Raw genomic sequence first — 17,277 nt, forward strand, 5'->3', positions numbered from 1 at the left:
ATCCGCCGCCGGCGCAGTCTCACCCTCTCCCCGTGACCCTCACCTCCCTCCCCGGCCAGCGGGCACCGCGCCCGCCCGTCCTCCCTCCCTCCCTTCCCGGTCCGGGTCGCCTCCCCGCGGGCTGCGGCGTTACACAACCGCAGCCGCCGCGCCGGGCCTGCAGCAGTGCGGGGCGTGACGCTCCACGTGGCCCGGCCTGGGGCCGCAGCACCCGGGGCCTGGAACCGGGCGGCGGAGCCGTGTCCGCAGGGGCGGGGGGGGGGCGATCGCGGGTACTCGGAACTGCGCAGCGCCATTTATCCGCAACCTGGGTAGGAGCCCAGGGGAGGGAGAACCCCATAATAATAACAACAACAATAGCGATCTTGGTGACACCGCTGCCCCGGCTCAGGGAATGCGTTCGCTCATTCGGCCTGCATTTCTGTACCCGGTGCTGGGCACGCCGGCGCATCCCACGTATGCGGTCTGGAACTTGGCGACCCCCTGGCCAGGTTGGGGGTGGACGCAACCCGGCCCCTATCCGGGGAGGGGACCCCCCACCCACCACCGTGGCTGGTTTTTAATTTAATACTAACTAGGATGCTCAGGTGGGGGTGAGGGGAGGCCGGGGCTCGGTGGCCTGAGCCTGGGGCAGAAAGAAAGAGGTCCTGGGGGTGCTCGGCGACCTCAGTTAGGTCCGGACGGGGAGGGAGGGTGGGGGGGGCTTCCTCTCCCGGAACAATCGGGGTTCGGTGGCTTGTCCGGTTGTGGATCAGGGGAAGGGGCCGCGGGGCGCGGAGGAGGAGGGCGCCCGGTGGAAATTCGTGACTCAAATGAGGCCTGGCTGGGGATTTCACTGACCCCTGCGCGCCCCGGCGCGGCGAGGTCTGGGAGTCGAGAGATGACTGTCATCCTTCTCCCCCCACCCCCTCCCTCTGCGCTGGGGTCAGCCATCCCCGGCTGCGGGTGACTTGGCTGTGGGAAAGGCGAGAGAGAGAATGGGGTCACCGCCAGCCAGCACGGGGTGGGGGGGATGGATCTGATTCTACCCCGTGCAGGCCGATCTGGAGGGCTTGGGGGTTCACACGCTTGACCGGACTCGGAGTGCACTTCCTTCGCATGGCTTTGGAGAGCTCCGGTTTCCTTCCTGTGGACGTTTCCACCCGCGTCAGACCCATTAGCAAGTGTGAGAAATGCATCCTGCCCCGAGCCGTGCGCGCGCCCCGCGTGACCTCCCCAGGGCCTAGCCCGCCCGCCCTCCCTCCCTCGCGGTGGGGAGGGCAAGGGAGGGGGGGTTGCAGGGAATGGATGATTGCACCTCACCTTCCTCTCGCCCTGCTCCAGGGCCAGGCCTCTTCCTGACTCTGTCAGAACCCCAGGGGAGACGAGCTCCAGCTCCGGGAGAGACAGGATTAGAGGTCCACGGCCCGGCCCTGTCAGCAGTGAACCCTAGCATCTCCCCAGCCTTGGCTCCTGGCTCAGGACCACAGCATTCTTCAAATTCCTTTATCAGTCTTTGAGGTTTGCCTGTACATGCCCTGCAGTGGTTTAAATAGCAAAACAACAACAACAAACCCCCACCAATCCCCCCTTCTTTTTGATAAGGTCTTATTATGTACCTTCCCCTGACCTCTGAACTCCACATCCTCCTGTCACCGACTCCCCGTTGCTGGGATTACAGGCTGGTGCTTCTTCCTACCTGCTTTTGGTTTTTTTCCAAATAGAGTTTCAGAAATCATTTCTACTCATCATAGGTGAATTATTTATTCTTCTCCTGCTTCTTTCTCTTCATCCTCCTCTTCCTTCATCCTGGGGTTTGAATTCCAGGCCTAGGCCCTTGCCCTGAGCTTTTATGTGTAAGGCTAGTGCTCTACCCCATGAGCCACAGCTCCAACTTCAAACTTTTGGGTGGTTCATTGGAAATTAAAAATCTCAAGGAAGTTCCTGCTGGCTTTGAACTGTGATCCCTAGATCTCAGCCTCACAAGTAGATAGGATTACAGGTATGAGTCACCAGTGACTACAGCTACATTTCTTCCTCCTCCTCCTCCTCTTCTTCTGCTCCTCCTCCTCCTTCCCCTCCCCCTCTTCCTCCCCTACCTCCCCTTCTCCCTCTCCTTCCTCCTCTTCTTTTTTTTTTTTTTTTTCTTTTCCTTTTTGCCAGTCCCAGGGCTTGTACTCTGGGCTGGGCATTATCCTTGAATTCAGGGCTAGCACTCTCCCACTTCAGCTATAGCTGGAATTGGCTTTTTCTGTGATTAATTGGAGATAAGAGTTTCACAGACTTTCCTGCTCAAGCTGGTTTCAAACCACCATCTTCAGATCTCAGCCTCCCAAGTAGCCACGAATACAGGCATGAGCCACCAGTTTTTGGCTGTTTTCTCTTTTTAAAATGTCTCTTCTCTATAGTTTACTGTTATCTGAAAAAATTGCTTTAAAATAATGTTCTCGCTGGGTGCCGGTGGCTTACATCTGTAGCCCCAGCTACTGGTGTGTGGGGTGGGGGTGGGGAGGCAGGCTGAGATCTGAGGATTGCAGTTAGAAGGTTAGAAGCCAGGCAGAAAAATCCCTGTGATATTACCAATCAAAAAATGGAAGTTGAAGCCAGGTGCCGGTGGCTCACGCCTGTCATCCTAGCTACTCAGGAGGCTGAGATCTGAGGATCCCAGTTAAAAGCCAGCCCGGGCAGGAAAGACCCTGAGACTCTTATCTCCAATAAACTACTAGAAAACTGCAAGTGGTGCTGTGGCTCAAGCAGTAGAGCACTAGCCTTGACCTGAAGAGCTGAGGGACAGCGCCCAAGCCCAGAGTTCAAGCCCCACAACTGACCAAAAAAAAAAGGAAATCGAGCTGTGGCTCAAGTGGTAGAGTGCTAACCTTGAGCAAAAGAGCTCAGAGACCGGCCCAAGCCTTGAGTTCAAGCCCCACAACTGACAAAAGAATTCCTTCTAGTATATTTTTCCATCCTGAACAATACTAACACAATCTTACTATTTCAGGCCACCATCTTTTCTTTAATGAATTACATAATTAATTTGTTTTTGTGCTGATACTGGGGCTTGAACTCAGGGCCTTGGACTTCTCACTTTGGTTTTTCCACTCATGGCTGGCACTCTACCACTTGAGCCACACCTCCACTTCCAGTTTTTTTTTTTAGCTGAAATTCTCATGCATGTTTCTGCATGAACCGAGGCCCTCAGATCTCAGCCTCCTGAGTAGCTACGATTACAGGTGTGAGCCACCAGCACCTGGTACAAGCTGTTCTCATTTACAGCTATTTTTTTCTCTTAAAACCGTTATTATAAAGGTGATGTACAGGTGGGTTACCGTTACATCAGTCAGGTAGAGGACATTTCTTTTTGGACAACATCACCACTTTCCTCTTGCCCAGTTTTTCCCCTCCCATCCCCCCTCACAAGTTGTATAGTTCGCTTCGAACATACTGTCCAGTGAGTAGCACTGCTGTATTTGTGCACCCTTTGTCCCTCCATTTCAGGGTATAGATATTGTGTGTATTCACCATAACCTATATATTTGATCTATGTATTTATTGAGAACCACTATAAGCTGGCCCTTGAACTAGGTCCTAGGGGTACATACACAACATACTCCTTTAGAAAACAGGCTCCAGTTAAATAACCTACAGTGTGGCATTACATCTGGAATAAGATCCCAGCCTGGCAGGGCTGTACGGTTGTGTATTGCTCAATTCCAGGGGGTGCCCTTCCCTACTGTGGTCTCTGAGATCCTGAACTGTAGCACTGAACTACTGTTCTGGGTAAATGTACTTTTTTTCCCCCTCCCCTTTCTTTAGTTACTTGTAAGTGTGGTAAAATTGTATGCAAGTTCCACCCCTAGCCTTTGATACTTGACTCTTGGTCACTTATGGGGGCTTTCTCATTTTATACTCACCTGGCTCTGGAAAGCTTCGGCATCTCTTTTTCTTCTGTAGTGGTACTGGGACTTGAACTCATGGTCTCAAGGTCTTACTTGACTTTTTTTTTTTTTAACCTCTAAGGCTTGCACTCTAACACTTGATTGTAGTTCTACTTCTGACTTTTTTGCTGGCTAATTGGAGATAAGAGCATCATAAACTTTCACCCAGGTTGGCTTTGAACTCTGATTCTCAGATCTCAGCTCCTGAATAGCTAGGATTACACTGAATAGCATGATCAATTTAAAAATGGCTCAAACCCAGCCTGGGCAGGAAAGTCCGTGAGACTCTTTATCTCCAATTAACTAACAAAAAGCCAGAGATGACACTGTGCCTCAATGTGGTACAACACTGACCTTGAGCACAAAAGCTTAGCGACAAGGTCCAGGCCCGAGTTCAAGCTCCAGGATCAGCGTGCTCACGCACAGCCCCCCCCCCCCCGCCTGTCCCCAGCTATTTAATAGTAGAATGCAAGGTCCTTCTCCCCCAGAAAGAACCCCGCGTTCTCTCTGCTTCCACGCAACAGAATTCTTGGAAAGCATGCATATGTCAAATTCAGGAGCAGGGTAGAAAATGAAGGCTTCAGACTCTCAGCTCTGCAGTGTGGAGGTAAGACAGTGTGTGTGTGTGTGTGTGTGTGTGTGTGTGCGCGCACGTGCACATGCGCACTGGTACTGGAGTTTGAATTCAGGGCCTAGGTGCTGTCTTTTACCTTTTTTGATCAAGGCCAGCACTTGGTCGCTTGAGTCACACCTCCACTTCCGGCTTTTTGCTAGTTAATTAGAGATAAGCATCTCACGGACTTTCCCACTCAGGCTGGCTTTGAAGCTCAACTCTCAGATCTCAGCCTCCTGAGTAACTAAGGATAACAGGCGTGAGCCACCTGCTCAGGAACATGTGGTAAAGATGCTCCAGGACGTGGGTCATTGTGTGAAGCCCCATTTGGTTGTTGTAGTTATCATGTAATGTATTACAAACACCTTCAGTGCTAGCTGAAATGTTTAGTCATCCAGGGGAAATGTGCTGTGTCTCACAAGGATCTGATGTGGTAAAAGGCAGATTCTGAAAAGAGAAGAAATACCTGGACATTTGAGAGAGCAAGACAAAGCAAGCGTCTCCTGGGGAGAGCACACATGGCTTCTGTTCTCCCAAGAGTCCCACCAAGTCCGCAGAAGCACAAGGATTCACCGAGTCCGCAGAAGCACAGGATTCTTTTCACCAGGGGTGTTAAGGTGTGGGTATTGATTCTCAGGATATGGAGAGATTTCCCAAGGAGTGAGTAAGGAGGTAGTGGAGACAGTAGCAATTTTAATTCTGGAAATGCGCCATTTTGTGCTTCTTCATTCTTTCATGACTGATATTATAAATATACAACTTTTTCTATCACTTGCTTGGTATAGAGTCCAATTAGATGAATGACCAAACAAATGAAACTTTGTACCAGAGTCCAGCCCGCCATCGTAATGGTCTGCTATCATGCCAGATTTAAAAACCATATAGTTTACCTTTATTTAGATTGGGTTTACCCTGAAGTATTTTCACTTAAAGAAAGGAGAAGTCAGGTGCTGGTGGCTCTCGCCTGTAATCCTAGCTACTCAGGAGGCTGAGATCTAAGGATTGTGGTTCAAAGTCAGACTGGGCAGGAAAGTCTGTGAGACGCTAATCTCCAATAAACCACCAGAAAACCAGAAGTGGTGTGATGGCTCCAAGTGATAGAATACTAGTTTTGTGTGGGAAAAGCTCAGAGACAGCACCCAGGCCTTGAGTTCAAGCCCCACGACTGACACCAAAAGACAAGAAAGAGGAAGGAGGGAGGAAAGGAAAGAAGGAAGGAAGGAGAGGTAAGCCAAGAGTTCAGGTGACCTTGAACCCCAGGGTGTATTATTGAGTGTCCTGAGCATATGCCAGCCACTCTAACATGATTCTTCTCATGGATGGAAAGAAATGGGAAGGAGGGAAGTGGGGGAGGGAAGGAGCGAGCTTGCAGAATGTTAAACACTTCCTGAACAAACAGTTTGTTCTCAGGCCTTTTGCCCCACCCGGCTTTAGTCATTAGCTCTGAGCTCACACAGGACTTTAAGTTGGAGTGTGTGTGTGTGTGTGTGTGTGTGTGTGTGTTGTGTGTGTGTACATTAATGAGGAGACTGGCAGATAGAGATAAGAGTAAACAAGCAGTACACCCCACTGGGGTCCCTAAAAAAGTCAGGGACCTTCTTGCTGGTTCTGTGATTCTTTGGACATTCTTCATCCAATTCCTGGGATGCTGGATCCTTTCCTAGTCATTGGGGCACCACTGTAGGATTTCTAGTAGTCCTTTACCTTACCTTCTCTTTCCCCTTCCCCTTCCCCTTCCCCCCTCTCTTCCTTCCTACTCTGTCTGTCTCTCCCTGTCTGTCCCTCCCTCCCCTTCTCTCCCTTGACCTACACCTCTCCTTCCAGCTTTTTACAGGTTAGTTGGAGATAAGAATCTCTTGGAGTCCAGGCTGGTGACTCACACCTGTCATCCTAGCTACTCAGGAGGCTGAGATCTGAAGATCGAAGTTCAAAGCCAGTCTGGGCACGAAAGTCCATGAGACTCTTATCTCCAATAAACCACCAGAAAACTGGAAGTGGCACTGTGGCTCAAGTGGTAGAGCGCTAGCCTTGAGCTGAAGAGCTGAGGGACAGCACCCAGACCCAGAATTCAAGCCCCACGATTGACAAAACAAAAACAATCCCTTGGATCTGTCTTCCTAGGTTGGTTTTGAACCTCTACCCATAGGAGGCAGAATTAGGAGCTAGGATTATAGGAGTGAGGCACTGGTACCTGCCTGTCTCTGGTTTTCAAGAATAAGGGAAACTGAACACCTAACAGCTATGTCAGAATGTGTGGCATATACTCACTTTGAACTTTCCTTGGTTGAAGTATCAGCTTTGTAGGATGGTGACAAAACACCTGAGAGAATCGGTTTAAAAGAAGGAAAGGTTCGTTGTGGTTCATGAATCAGAGGCTGGGCCCCTCCTGTCAGTCCTTGTGTGTGGGGCCTGTGGTGAGATAGAAGCATGTCCCAGCGGGAGCGTGGGGGGGGGTGCGGGGAGGCTGCTCACTTCATGGTGGGCTGGAAGCAAAAAGATAGGAAGAGTCAGGTCTCAATATTTTCTTCAAAGACCCACCCCACATGACCACACCTTCTAAAGATTCCACCCCTTCCCAGAAGTGGCCCAGGCTAATGGCCAGGCCTTGGACCTTTGATGAACATTTCAGATCTACATTATAGCCAATAGGTGTTTTCTGGGGGTGAGAATTGCATTCACAGGTTGTCCTAGGCCCTCAGCATCTGAATAAGGGAAGGATTTGAATGTTGTTCATACCCTTGAATCTCTAGTTTGTCAGTTTATGGGTTCAGCCAACACAGGGCAGACACTGTGTAAGGAATACAAGCGAATCGAATCTCTTACTTCTAAGGGACTAAAGAGAGGGAAGGGACTTGCATAAACATAACTCCTGCTAGTCCTGGGACTTGAACTCAGGACCTGAGTTTTTGTGCTCAAGGCTAGTGCTGTACCACTTGAGCCACATCTCCACTTCCAGCTTTTTTGGTGGTTAATTGGAGATAAGAAGCTCATGGACATTTCTGCCCAGGTTGGCTTTGAACCAGGATCCTCAGATCTCAGCCTCCTAAGTAGCTAGGATTACAGGCATGAGCCACCAGTACCCAGCCCAAATGTAATTTTATGAGTCATACAAATAAGGAAAGAAGCTCACCAAAATTATCCTTTGATTATTATACTCCAAACCAAATTAGTTGCTCCATAGGGAGAAGAAATATTTATGATCTTTTTTTTTCCAACTTTTTCTATAACAGCTGGTAGAGAGACTATGTACATAATAGATACATAATAAATATTTGTTAAATCAATATTTGAGAAGAAAAATCTTGAAACTTAAGACATATATGGTTATAAGACTCATGATTACATGCAAAAACAGTTTTAAAAACACCCTGAAAGGTCTAGAGTTGTAGCTGAGTGGTTGAATGATTACCTAGTATGTACAAAGCCCTGGGTTTGAACCTAGGCACTACCAGAAAAAAAAGCCAGGGATGTGGTTCAAGTTTATGGATCCCAAGGCCCCGGGTTCAATCTTAAGTGAGGGAAAGGAGAGAGGACAGCAATTATGTTTCCCTGACATGTAACAAGAAGTCAGTAAACTGGTTATGATGACTACAGTACACTGTGGGGTTTGTTTTTTGTTTGTTTTTGCCATTTCAGGGTCTGGGTGCTGTCCCTGAGCTTCTTTTTGCTCAAGGCTAGTGTTGTACTGCTTGAGCCACAGCTCTATTTCCAGTTTTTTCTAATTAGTTTATTAGAGATAAGAGTTTCATGGACTTTCCTGCCTGGATTGGCTTTGACATGCGATCCTTAGATCTCAGTCTCCTGAGAAGCTAGGATTGGATTACAGGTGTGAGCCATGGGTGCCCAGCTTCCACAGTATTTGTTGTTGTTGTTGTTGTTGTTGTGGGGCCTGAACTCTGGGCCTGGGTGCTGTCCCTCAGCTCTTCAGCTCAAGGCTAGTGCTCTACCACTTGAGCCACAGCGCCACTTCTGGGTTTCTGGTGGTTTATTGGACTTTCCTGCCTGGGCTGGCTTTGAATGGGATCCTCAGCTCTCAGCCTCCTGAGTAGCTAGGATTACAGGCATGAGCCACAGTATGTTTTATGCAGCAAATTGTCATAAACAGCACACTCTGGTTTAACCAAAGGCTTACTTGCTTGCTTGCTTGCTTCCTTCCTTCCTTTCTTTTTTTGCCTGTCTTGGGGCTTGAAATCAGGGCCTGAGCACTGGTCCCTGAACTTCTTTTGCTCAAGGTTAGCACCCTACACTTGAGCCAACGCCATTTCCAGCCTTTTCCATTTTTGTGGTACTGAGGAATTGAACCCAGGGCTTCATGCATGCTAGGCAAGCACTCTACCACTGAGCCACATTTCCAGCCCCATGTGAGCTTTTATAAGAGCCCTTGGTGAGATAACGCAGACACACCACAACACACTCCTCTATACCCCTCCTCATACACAATGTACACCCGTACCGTACACTTACCACCCCACACAGCACAGTGTTCCCACTTGTCTGAGGCCCTGCAGAACACACGACAGCACCTCCCTAGAGATTTCCCCAATTTCCCCTATTCCCCAGGTGAGCCCACCATGCAGTCAGGTAGAGTCCTGACTTCCTCAGAAGGTGTAGTTGATGATGATGATGATGTTGATGTGTGTGCGTTGGTACTAGGGCTTGAACTCAGGGCCTAGGCACTGTCTCTTAGTGTTTTTGCTCAAGGCTGGTACTCTACCACTCCAGCTTCTTGCTGGTTAATTGGAAATAAGAGTTTCTTGGACTTCCCTGCTCAGGCTGGTTTCAAACCAGGATCCTCAGATCTCAGCCTCCTGAGTAGCTAGCATTACAGACATGAGTCATCGGTGCCTGGATAGGAGGTGTCGTTTCGAGACCCAAAGCAGGTTTGCCTGACCTGGAGGGAAAAGTGTGGGAGCAACCATCAGCGAGACCCAGGGCCCCCACCAGGATTGTCAGTTCTCTCTGCCCCTGTGATCTCTCCCAGCATCCTCTCTGTCCAGTTCTGGCTTCTACTGCAGAGTTCAATGAGATGACCTCATCATTCCCATGAATCTCATCACACCCCGTCCACCTTGGCGTGCCCTGGTCTTTAAACCAGAGCAAATATCCCGGGATTTGTAATGTGGGCATATTCTCTCAACAGCCATCTCTGGTGCTGGCACCCAGGGAGCTGTGTTTTTGACTCTGTGTGGGTTGGAGGTGGGATTTGAGACAGGTAGTTCCATGTTTCAGCCGTCTGTGATCCTGTAACTTTGCTCAAGGTCTAGTGCACAGCTCACCTTCCACGATCATGGGAAGAATGAATGACCGAGAGGGTATGGCCTTGAGCAAAGAAGACATTAGGCTGAGGAGCGCGTGCATGTGCATTTGCACCATGTGATCTTGTCACCAAGAGCTCAGTTGTTGGCATAAGGTCATTTAGAGCCAGGGGACCCAGGAGCCAGAAGGTCACCTAAAGGAACCAGTCCTAGGCAGCTGCGGCAACTCCAGAGTCTCAGAAGTAAAAAAGCTCACTGCTTCTCATTGGGCCTGAAGTTCGCCGCGAGGAACGAAGCAGCTGTGGGCTGGAAGGAGCCGGACTCCCTTGCTTCTGGTTGTGGACAGGGCCAGGATTACGTCATCCTTCCCAAAGGGTCTCAGGGGTCAGGGGAGAGTGAAAACATTCAGAAATAAATGAAATATCTCCTGGCATTCTCTAATAACCGATCAGAGTAGGAACTGGATTGGTCCAGCTGAGGGCAGATACCCTTCTGTGGGTGGGGACCTGGGAATGGGAGCTGGCTTGGATCATTTGTCCATCCTTTGGACTGGAGACAGTCACATGATTGATCCCTCTAGAAGGACCATGTGGTTCTGTATTCCCTGCTTTGCGGGGGGGGGGGTGCAGAGCTGCTCTAAGCCTTGACCTTGACCTGCACTCAACCCATTCAGGTAACCAGCCCGCCAGCCCGAATGGTCTGCATCCTGTGTTTAAAGACTGCTAGGTTGATGGGTGACACTGTTGTCAGACACCTTGTATTCATATACTGTTTCATAGAATGGGAACTTCTTTGTACAACTACTCAAAGATAATAATAATAAATATTTAAAAACTAAGGACTGCTTGGTAAGACCCCCCTCCCCTTTATGTTGAAATAACCCTGAGCTTGGTAGATTTTTATTCCAAAAGAGTCTAGGAACATTGCTCAAAGTGGCCATTGTCAATCTAAATGTCTCTTGGAAGTCTCTTGTTTCAAATTTTAAAAAAATTGTGGTGTGTTTTTTAGCAGCCATTTAGTGTTTTTTTCTTCTTCTTCCTCCCCCTCCTCCCCCTCTGCCCTTTAACACCTAATAATCTGTTTTCTAACAAGTAGGACATTCTTTTACATGTCCACAACATAATTGGGGAACTCAAGATGTTTAATACCAATGCAGTATTATTGTCTGATAGAGAGTCCATATACAGCGACTTGATAATGGGGCTTTGCAACCAGGTGCTGGTGGCTCATGCCTGCAATTCTAGCTACTCAGGAGGCTGAGATCTGAGGATAGCGGTCCTAAGCCTTCCTAGGCAGAAAAGTTCATGAGACTTATCTCCAATAAAATACTCAGAGCTGGAAGTGGCACTGTGGCTCAAGGTAGAGCACTGTCCTGGAGTAAAAGGAGCTCAGGGACAGCTCCCAGGCCCAGAGGTCAAGCCCCCAGAACTGGGAAAAATAATTAGGCTTTCTCTCTTGCTCAAGCATCCAAATCAAAGATTTGGGTAACTGCATCCAGTTGACTTATTTTTCATTCCTTTTCTTTTTCTTTTTCTGGTACCAGTCCAGGTCTTAAATTTAGGTCCTAGGTGCCATTCCTGAGCTAGTGGTAGGCTAGTGCTGTACCACTTGAGAAACAGCTCCGTTTTTGGCTTTATTTATTGCTAGTTAATTGGAGATAAGAGTCTCATGGGGGGGGGAAGGATTGAGTGGGGGGGGCAGGGGAGGCTTGGAAGGGATGGGAAGGGGAAACAAAGGAGGAGGCTACAATGCTTGATAAGAAATGTACTCATTATCTTGCCCATGTAATTGTAACCCCTCTGTACAGTTTTTTTTCCCCACAATAATAATAAAAAAAGAGTCTCGTGGACTTTGCTGCTCAAGGTGGCTTTGAACTGTGATCCTCAGATCTCAGCCTCCTGAGGAGCTAGGATGACAGGCCTGAGCCACCGGCGCCCGGCTACGAGGGATATTTTTGGAGCCAAGTTCCAGTTGTTACACCAAAGTGGTTTTGTTGTTGTTGTTTCCCTAATGATTAGAATCTGGCAGGAGCACCCCATTCTCTTCTACCCATCCTCCACAGACATGAGCACGGCGTTGGCTGCGTTGTGGGTGATGGCGTTTTGTATGCTCACTTAGGGATCCTCAGCTTTGCCAGGGTCGCCATTCTGAGAGATTTCCTTGCAGGGTTCATAGTCAGCCACAAGATCTGCCCAATGGTGACATGTCTCCCTTCAGTTACTACTGTGGATATTGTAAAGTAGTGATTTTCTAGCATTTTATCTACATTGGTTAGTATTTCATTAAAAAAAAAAAAACAACGAACACTTTCTCGCTAGCCAACATCAGTTTCTTGATAATTCAGCCCCGTCTACAATTTTGGCATAGGTGTTGTCTGAACCCTGAAAAGTTTCTTGAGCCTGGCCCCGCTCACCTTTTTGGGGACAGTGGCTGTCAGCTTTAGAAAGGACCCTTACTATTGACAGACTGGCTCTGTCAAGGCCCTGAGTTCAAACCCAAGTACTGTGAATATGTACGTATGCATGTATTATGCATGTATGCATGTAGTATGTATGTATAGGTTTGTATAAAGCTACACAAAAGAATGCAAGCTAAAGCTGCACTTATGGCAAACGGGTAAGTATGAAACAGTAAAAAGCAGGGCCACTCTGGGTGGGATTGGGGTTGGACAGAGCGTGTTTGCTGGTGGGATGCTAAAGAGGGCAGTCTGGACGGAGGGAATCTGATAACTGCCCCAGAATACTCCGACTTACACTTGGGCCATGGTCTGAAGTCTAGGACGTTATTCCACACGTATCATCTTATGCTTGCTTTCCATATATACTTCCCTCTATTTCAAGACTTCCTGTTCTTCTAAAGTCTATTTCTGTGCCAACACCACACAGTTTTAATTGTAGAAGTTTCGTAGTATGCTTTAATGTCTATGAGGGCTTGCTTTCCCTTTGCTGTCTTTTCTTCTTCTTCTGGCTTTTCTAGCTATTCTCGTTTGCTTTAGTTTTCAAAATATAATAATATTTACAAAGTTTAGCATCAGCTCTTCTAGCTCTGGAAAACGAAACTTTGCTGTCATTTTTCTTGGAATGGCATTAAACTTATATAAATGAAGGGTAGATTACCTCTCAGCGATGTCTTCCCTGTCTGTGAACTGTCACATCTTCAGGAAAGTTTTAAAGGTTTTTCTCATGTAGCCTTTGGACATTTAAAAAATTAGTCCCCCAAATACTTCATCATTGTTGTTGCTATTTTAAGTTTGGCCTTCATTGTTCCTTCTAACAAGTCATGCTTGTGGTAGATACAGCTATTGACTTCCGTGGGTTAATTTTATGCCCTACTTGGTCACCGTATTACGTCATGTTTTTAGTTTTATCATGGACCCTCCTGGCCTCTGCAAGCTATTGTCATGTCATCCACAAATGTAAGTAGTTTTGCTTCTGCTTTTCTAATTCTTCATTCTCAAATTGCTTCTTCTTGTCTAATGGCATGGGCAGAGACCTCCAATTCAGAGTTAACCCCTCATAGAGATAGTTGGCAGATATCTTGGCATATACCTGACTGGTGGTAATATCTCTATAGTTCTTTTTCCAATTCAATGAAAAGCTTACTTATGGATATAAGTATTTTGTAAAGGAATTATAAACCCATTTTTTATTATTAGCATAAGCCAAGGGTTGGTGTCTCCTGCTTTATAATCCCAGTTACTCAGGAAGCTGAGATCTGAGGATCACAGTCCAAAGCCAACTAGGGCAGAAAAGTCTGTGAGACTTTTATCTCCAATGAACCAGCAAAAAACCTGAATTGGAGCTAAGGCTCAAATGGTAGAGCATTAGCCTTGAACAAAAAAAAGCCAAGCAAGAGCACAAGGCCTTGAGTTCAAGTCCCAGAACCAGTATACACACACACATTCAAACAAACTCATGCAAGAAATAGCTTAATCTTTTGTATCTAGTTTTTTTTTTTAAATAACAGATACCAGGGAAATAAGTTTTCCTAGATTGTATTTTTACCACATCATGCTTACAAGTGGGAAAGAGTCTTGTAAAAATCATTAATGTGAAACTAACTAGGCCAAGGAAGGCTATTAGTTTTTATTAGAAAATTAACTTCGAAATGAATGTTTAGATGCAAGCTTAACATAGTTAAAAATGCAATTAAGTTGGATTCCTCAGCACTTGAAAGGTGTTTGTATATAGGTATCATTTATTCAGCTAGTGTGTATCAAAGGCGTCTGTGTTGCTACGCTGTGTTTAGAGTATCAGGTGAGGAAAAGCTGTCACTGTGGAGTAACACTGGGAGAAGGCAGGCAATCAGTAAGTAACAAGAATAATTCTGCTTCTAACATGAGTGAGGACAGACATAAGCAGAAAGGGGAAAAGAGGCAATGTGGGGAGGAGATCACTGTCAAGTTGAGGCCAGAGACTCTGCTTTTGGGGCCTGGGGAACACTCACCTCTCTCAGTCCAGGGCTTAGCAAGCAGGAGCAAAGACCCAGGGGCAGGAAAGGCTTCATGTTGTAGAAACAGAAAGTAGGCCAAAGAGGCTGCAGAGAGGAGGATGCAAATGAGAGGCTCAAGAGGCAGACAGGAGCTCAAGAGTGACAGATTGCACAGGGTTCTGTGGGCTTTGTTCCAATAGAGAATTTGAATTTGCTTCACGGAGGCCACTGAGAGGCTAAAGAAGGAACTAAACTGCCATGAAGTGCCGTCCCATCACGAATAGCTCATAGGCACGCATGGAGCACAGCTATGTGGGCCTGTGCACAGGGAATATACAGGAAAGTCAAATCTATCAGGACAGAGAGTGGATTCGTGGTTGGCCAGGAGCAGAGCTGGGAATGGAGAGCAGAGATGAACTGTGAAGGGGCATAAGAAATCTTATGGCAGTGGTAAACCATTCTTTGTTGTTGTTGTTGTTGTTTGTGTCCGTCTTGGGACTTGAATTCAGGGCCTGGGAGCTATCCCTGAGCTTTTGTGCTCAAGACCAGCACTCTACCTCTTGAACCACACAGCACCACTTCCAGCTTTTTGGATATTTCATTGGAGATCAGGGTCTCATGGACATTTTTTTTTTTTTTTTTGCCCAGGCTGACTTTGAACCATGATCCTCAGATCTCAGCCTCCTGAGTAGCTGGGATTACAGCTAGAATGTACCAACTGGTAAAACAATTCCTAAAATGATCTGTGGCAGTTGTGATGCCACGCCACAAAGTCACTAGCACCGTGGCACAAGGCATCGTGGCTCAGGTCTGTGATCCTAGGCTCCTTATAGACAGAGATTGTGAGGATTGAGGTTTGAAGGCTGACCTGGGCAGAGTTCCTGACGTCTCCAAACTCAACCAAGGAAAGCTGGCTGTGGTAGCATGCACCTCTCATTTCAACTAAGCAAGAAGTGTAAATATGAGGATGGGACCCAGGCCCACTGGTGCATAGATGTAAGAAACTAATTTAAAAAAAAAAGCAAATGGGGCTGGGGTGGAATAGCTCAAGATCCTGTGTTCAATCCTAGCACCACCAAGGAGGGAAAAAAAAACACTGAATTGTTTACTTAACATGGGTAAAATCTATGCCATGTGAAATGTATTTTGTTCTTTGAGATGGAATCTTGCTGTGTATTTGAGGCTGACCTCTAACTTACCATGTGGCCTCCAACTCACAATCCTCCTGCCTCAGCCTCCAGAGGACTAGGATTGTAGTCATGTGCTACCACATCTGGCTAGGTGAACTAAACTTCATTGAAGTTCTGAAATCAGTCACATAGTCCAAATTGAGATCACCAGCCTGGATAAAGTGCTGTGCTTAGTGCTCCCTAGAAGATTAAGAAGATAGGGCTGGGAAGGTAGTTTAGTGGTAGAGTGCTTGCCTCACATGCATGAAGCACTAGGTTGGAGTTCTCAGTACCACATACACAGAAAAGGCCAGAAGTGGTGCTGTGGCTCAAGTGGTAGAGTGCTAACCTTGAGCAAAAGAAGCTAAGGGGATGGGGGGGGGGGTTCTGGGAAGATGGCGGAGGAGAAGCTGGGATCTGAACAAGCTCTCCCATAGAAAAGAAGCTAAGGGACAGTGCTGGGGCCCTTTGTTCAAGCCCCAGGACTTGCAAAAAAAAAAAGATTAAGAAGATAAGAAGTCTTTGAACCACTGTTGAAACAGTAAGGTTGGGTAGATTGTGAAGAAAACCTTTTCTCGAAATTACTGGTAAATGCTTTATCTGTGATGATCAGATCTTGGAGATTTTTTTTTGGTCAGTGCTGGGGTGAACCCTGTACTGTAGAATACTATCCAAGTTTACTCTACCAATGAGCTCCCCGCCTCCCCACACACATTCCATATGTCTTGGTTTTGGAAGGAACAAGGCCAGCAGCAGCAGCATCTGTATCATCACCACCTATAAAAGCGGACGGTGTCATAGCTAATGGAGATGGTGTGGGTTAGGATGCCAGCTCTGCTGTTACTCAAGGGACCTTGATCAGTTCTCTTCAGCTCCTGTGCCTTGCTTGTGTGAATACACTGGCAGGGTGTGTGTGTGTGTGTGTGTGTGTGTGTGTGTGTGTATTCTGTCCTTAGGACTGTGAAAACAAATTGAATGAATGAGTGAATGAATGAATGAATGAGGGATCGTAATGGTACCCTTGTCATATGATAATACAATCATTCCCACACACTGGAATGTGTGGAAAGCACCCCACAGTATGTAAAGGGGTCCAAGTGACGACTCTTTTGAGTCAGGGGAGATCTGAGCATCTGCCTAAGACATTCTCCCTGCTTGTGACTGGTGAGTGATCTCTGTTACACTTTAATTCTTTACTTGGTGTGACTGGTTACTTGGGTGGTGGTGGAAGCTCTGGTTTCCTCAGTCCTAAGTGGAATCTATTGCTGTCACTTTGATGAGTGACAGGGAAGCCTGTGGTTGGACTCCTCTCTTCTGCATTTGGGGGAGGGGGCTCTGTGTACTTGGCTGGACCCAGGAGATTTGAACTTGCTGTTCACCAGGTACCTCCCCCTTTGCCATCTCCTCTCTCTTCCATGTCCTCTTCTGTGACCTCTTCAGGGTCAGCAAGTTGCTTCCTGGTGGAGATTGAATAGCACAGCAAAGGTGTTTTGTAGCTACTCCGGGCAGGATGTAGTGTTTGCTCACACACTTGGAGTCTAGACTGGCTCCATGACTTCCATTGACAAAAAAACAAAGAACAGCCAGGAGCCGGTGGCTCACGCCTGTCATCCTAGCTTCTCTGGAGGCTGAGATCCGAGGATCGCGGTTCAAAGCCAGCCGGGGCAGGAAAATCCGTGAAACTCTTATCTTCAATAAACCACCAGAAAACTGGAAGTGGTACTGTGGCTCAAGTGGTAGAGCACTTGCCTTGAGCTGAAATGCTGAGGGACAGCGCCCAGGCCCAGAGTTCAAGCCCCACAACCGACCAAAAACAAAACAAAACAACAACAAAAAAACAAAGACCAACAACAAAACGTGCCTTGAGGTGGGGGTGAGAGGTAGCAGAGTGGTAG

General features: G+C 47.4%; 1 long non-coding RNA gene across 1 annotated transcript in view; it reads left to right on the plus strand.

The window, feature by feature from the left end:
- Nucleotides 1-16,325, plus strand: part of LOC105981362 — a 21,797-nt gene extending 5,472 nt beyond the window's left edge. The window contains exons 2-3 of the long non-coding RNA XR_001174816.1: nucleotides 9,133-9,137; nucleotides 16,289-16,325. This is a non-coding gene — a long non-coding RNA (uncharacterized LOC105981362). The remainder of the gene's footprint in view (nucleotides 1-9,132; nucleotides 9,138-16,288) is intronic.
- Nucleotides 16,326-17,277: the final 952 nt, after the last annotated feature.

This window comes from Dipodomys ordii, unplaced genomic scaffold (assembly GCF_000151885.1).
Source record: "Dipodomys ordii isolate 6190 unplaced genomic scaffold, Dord_2.0 Scaffold12, whole genome shotgun sequence".
In the NCBI taxonomy this organism is placed as follows: Eukaryota; Metazoa; Chordata; class Mammalia; order Rodentia; family Heteromyidae; genus Dipodomys; species Dipodomys ordii.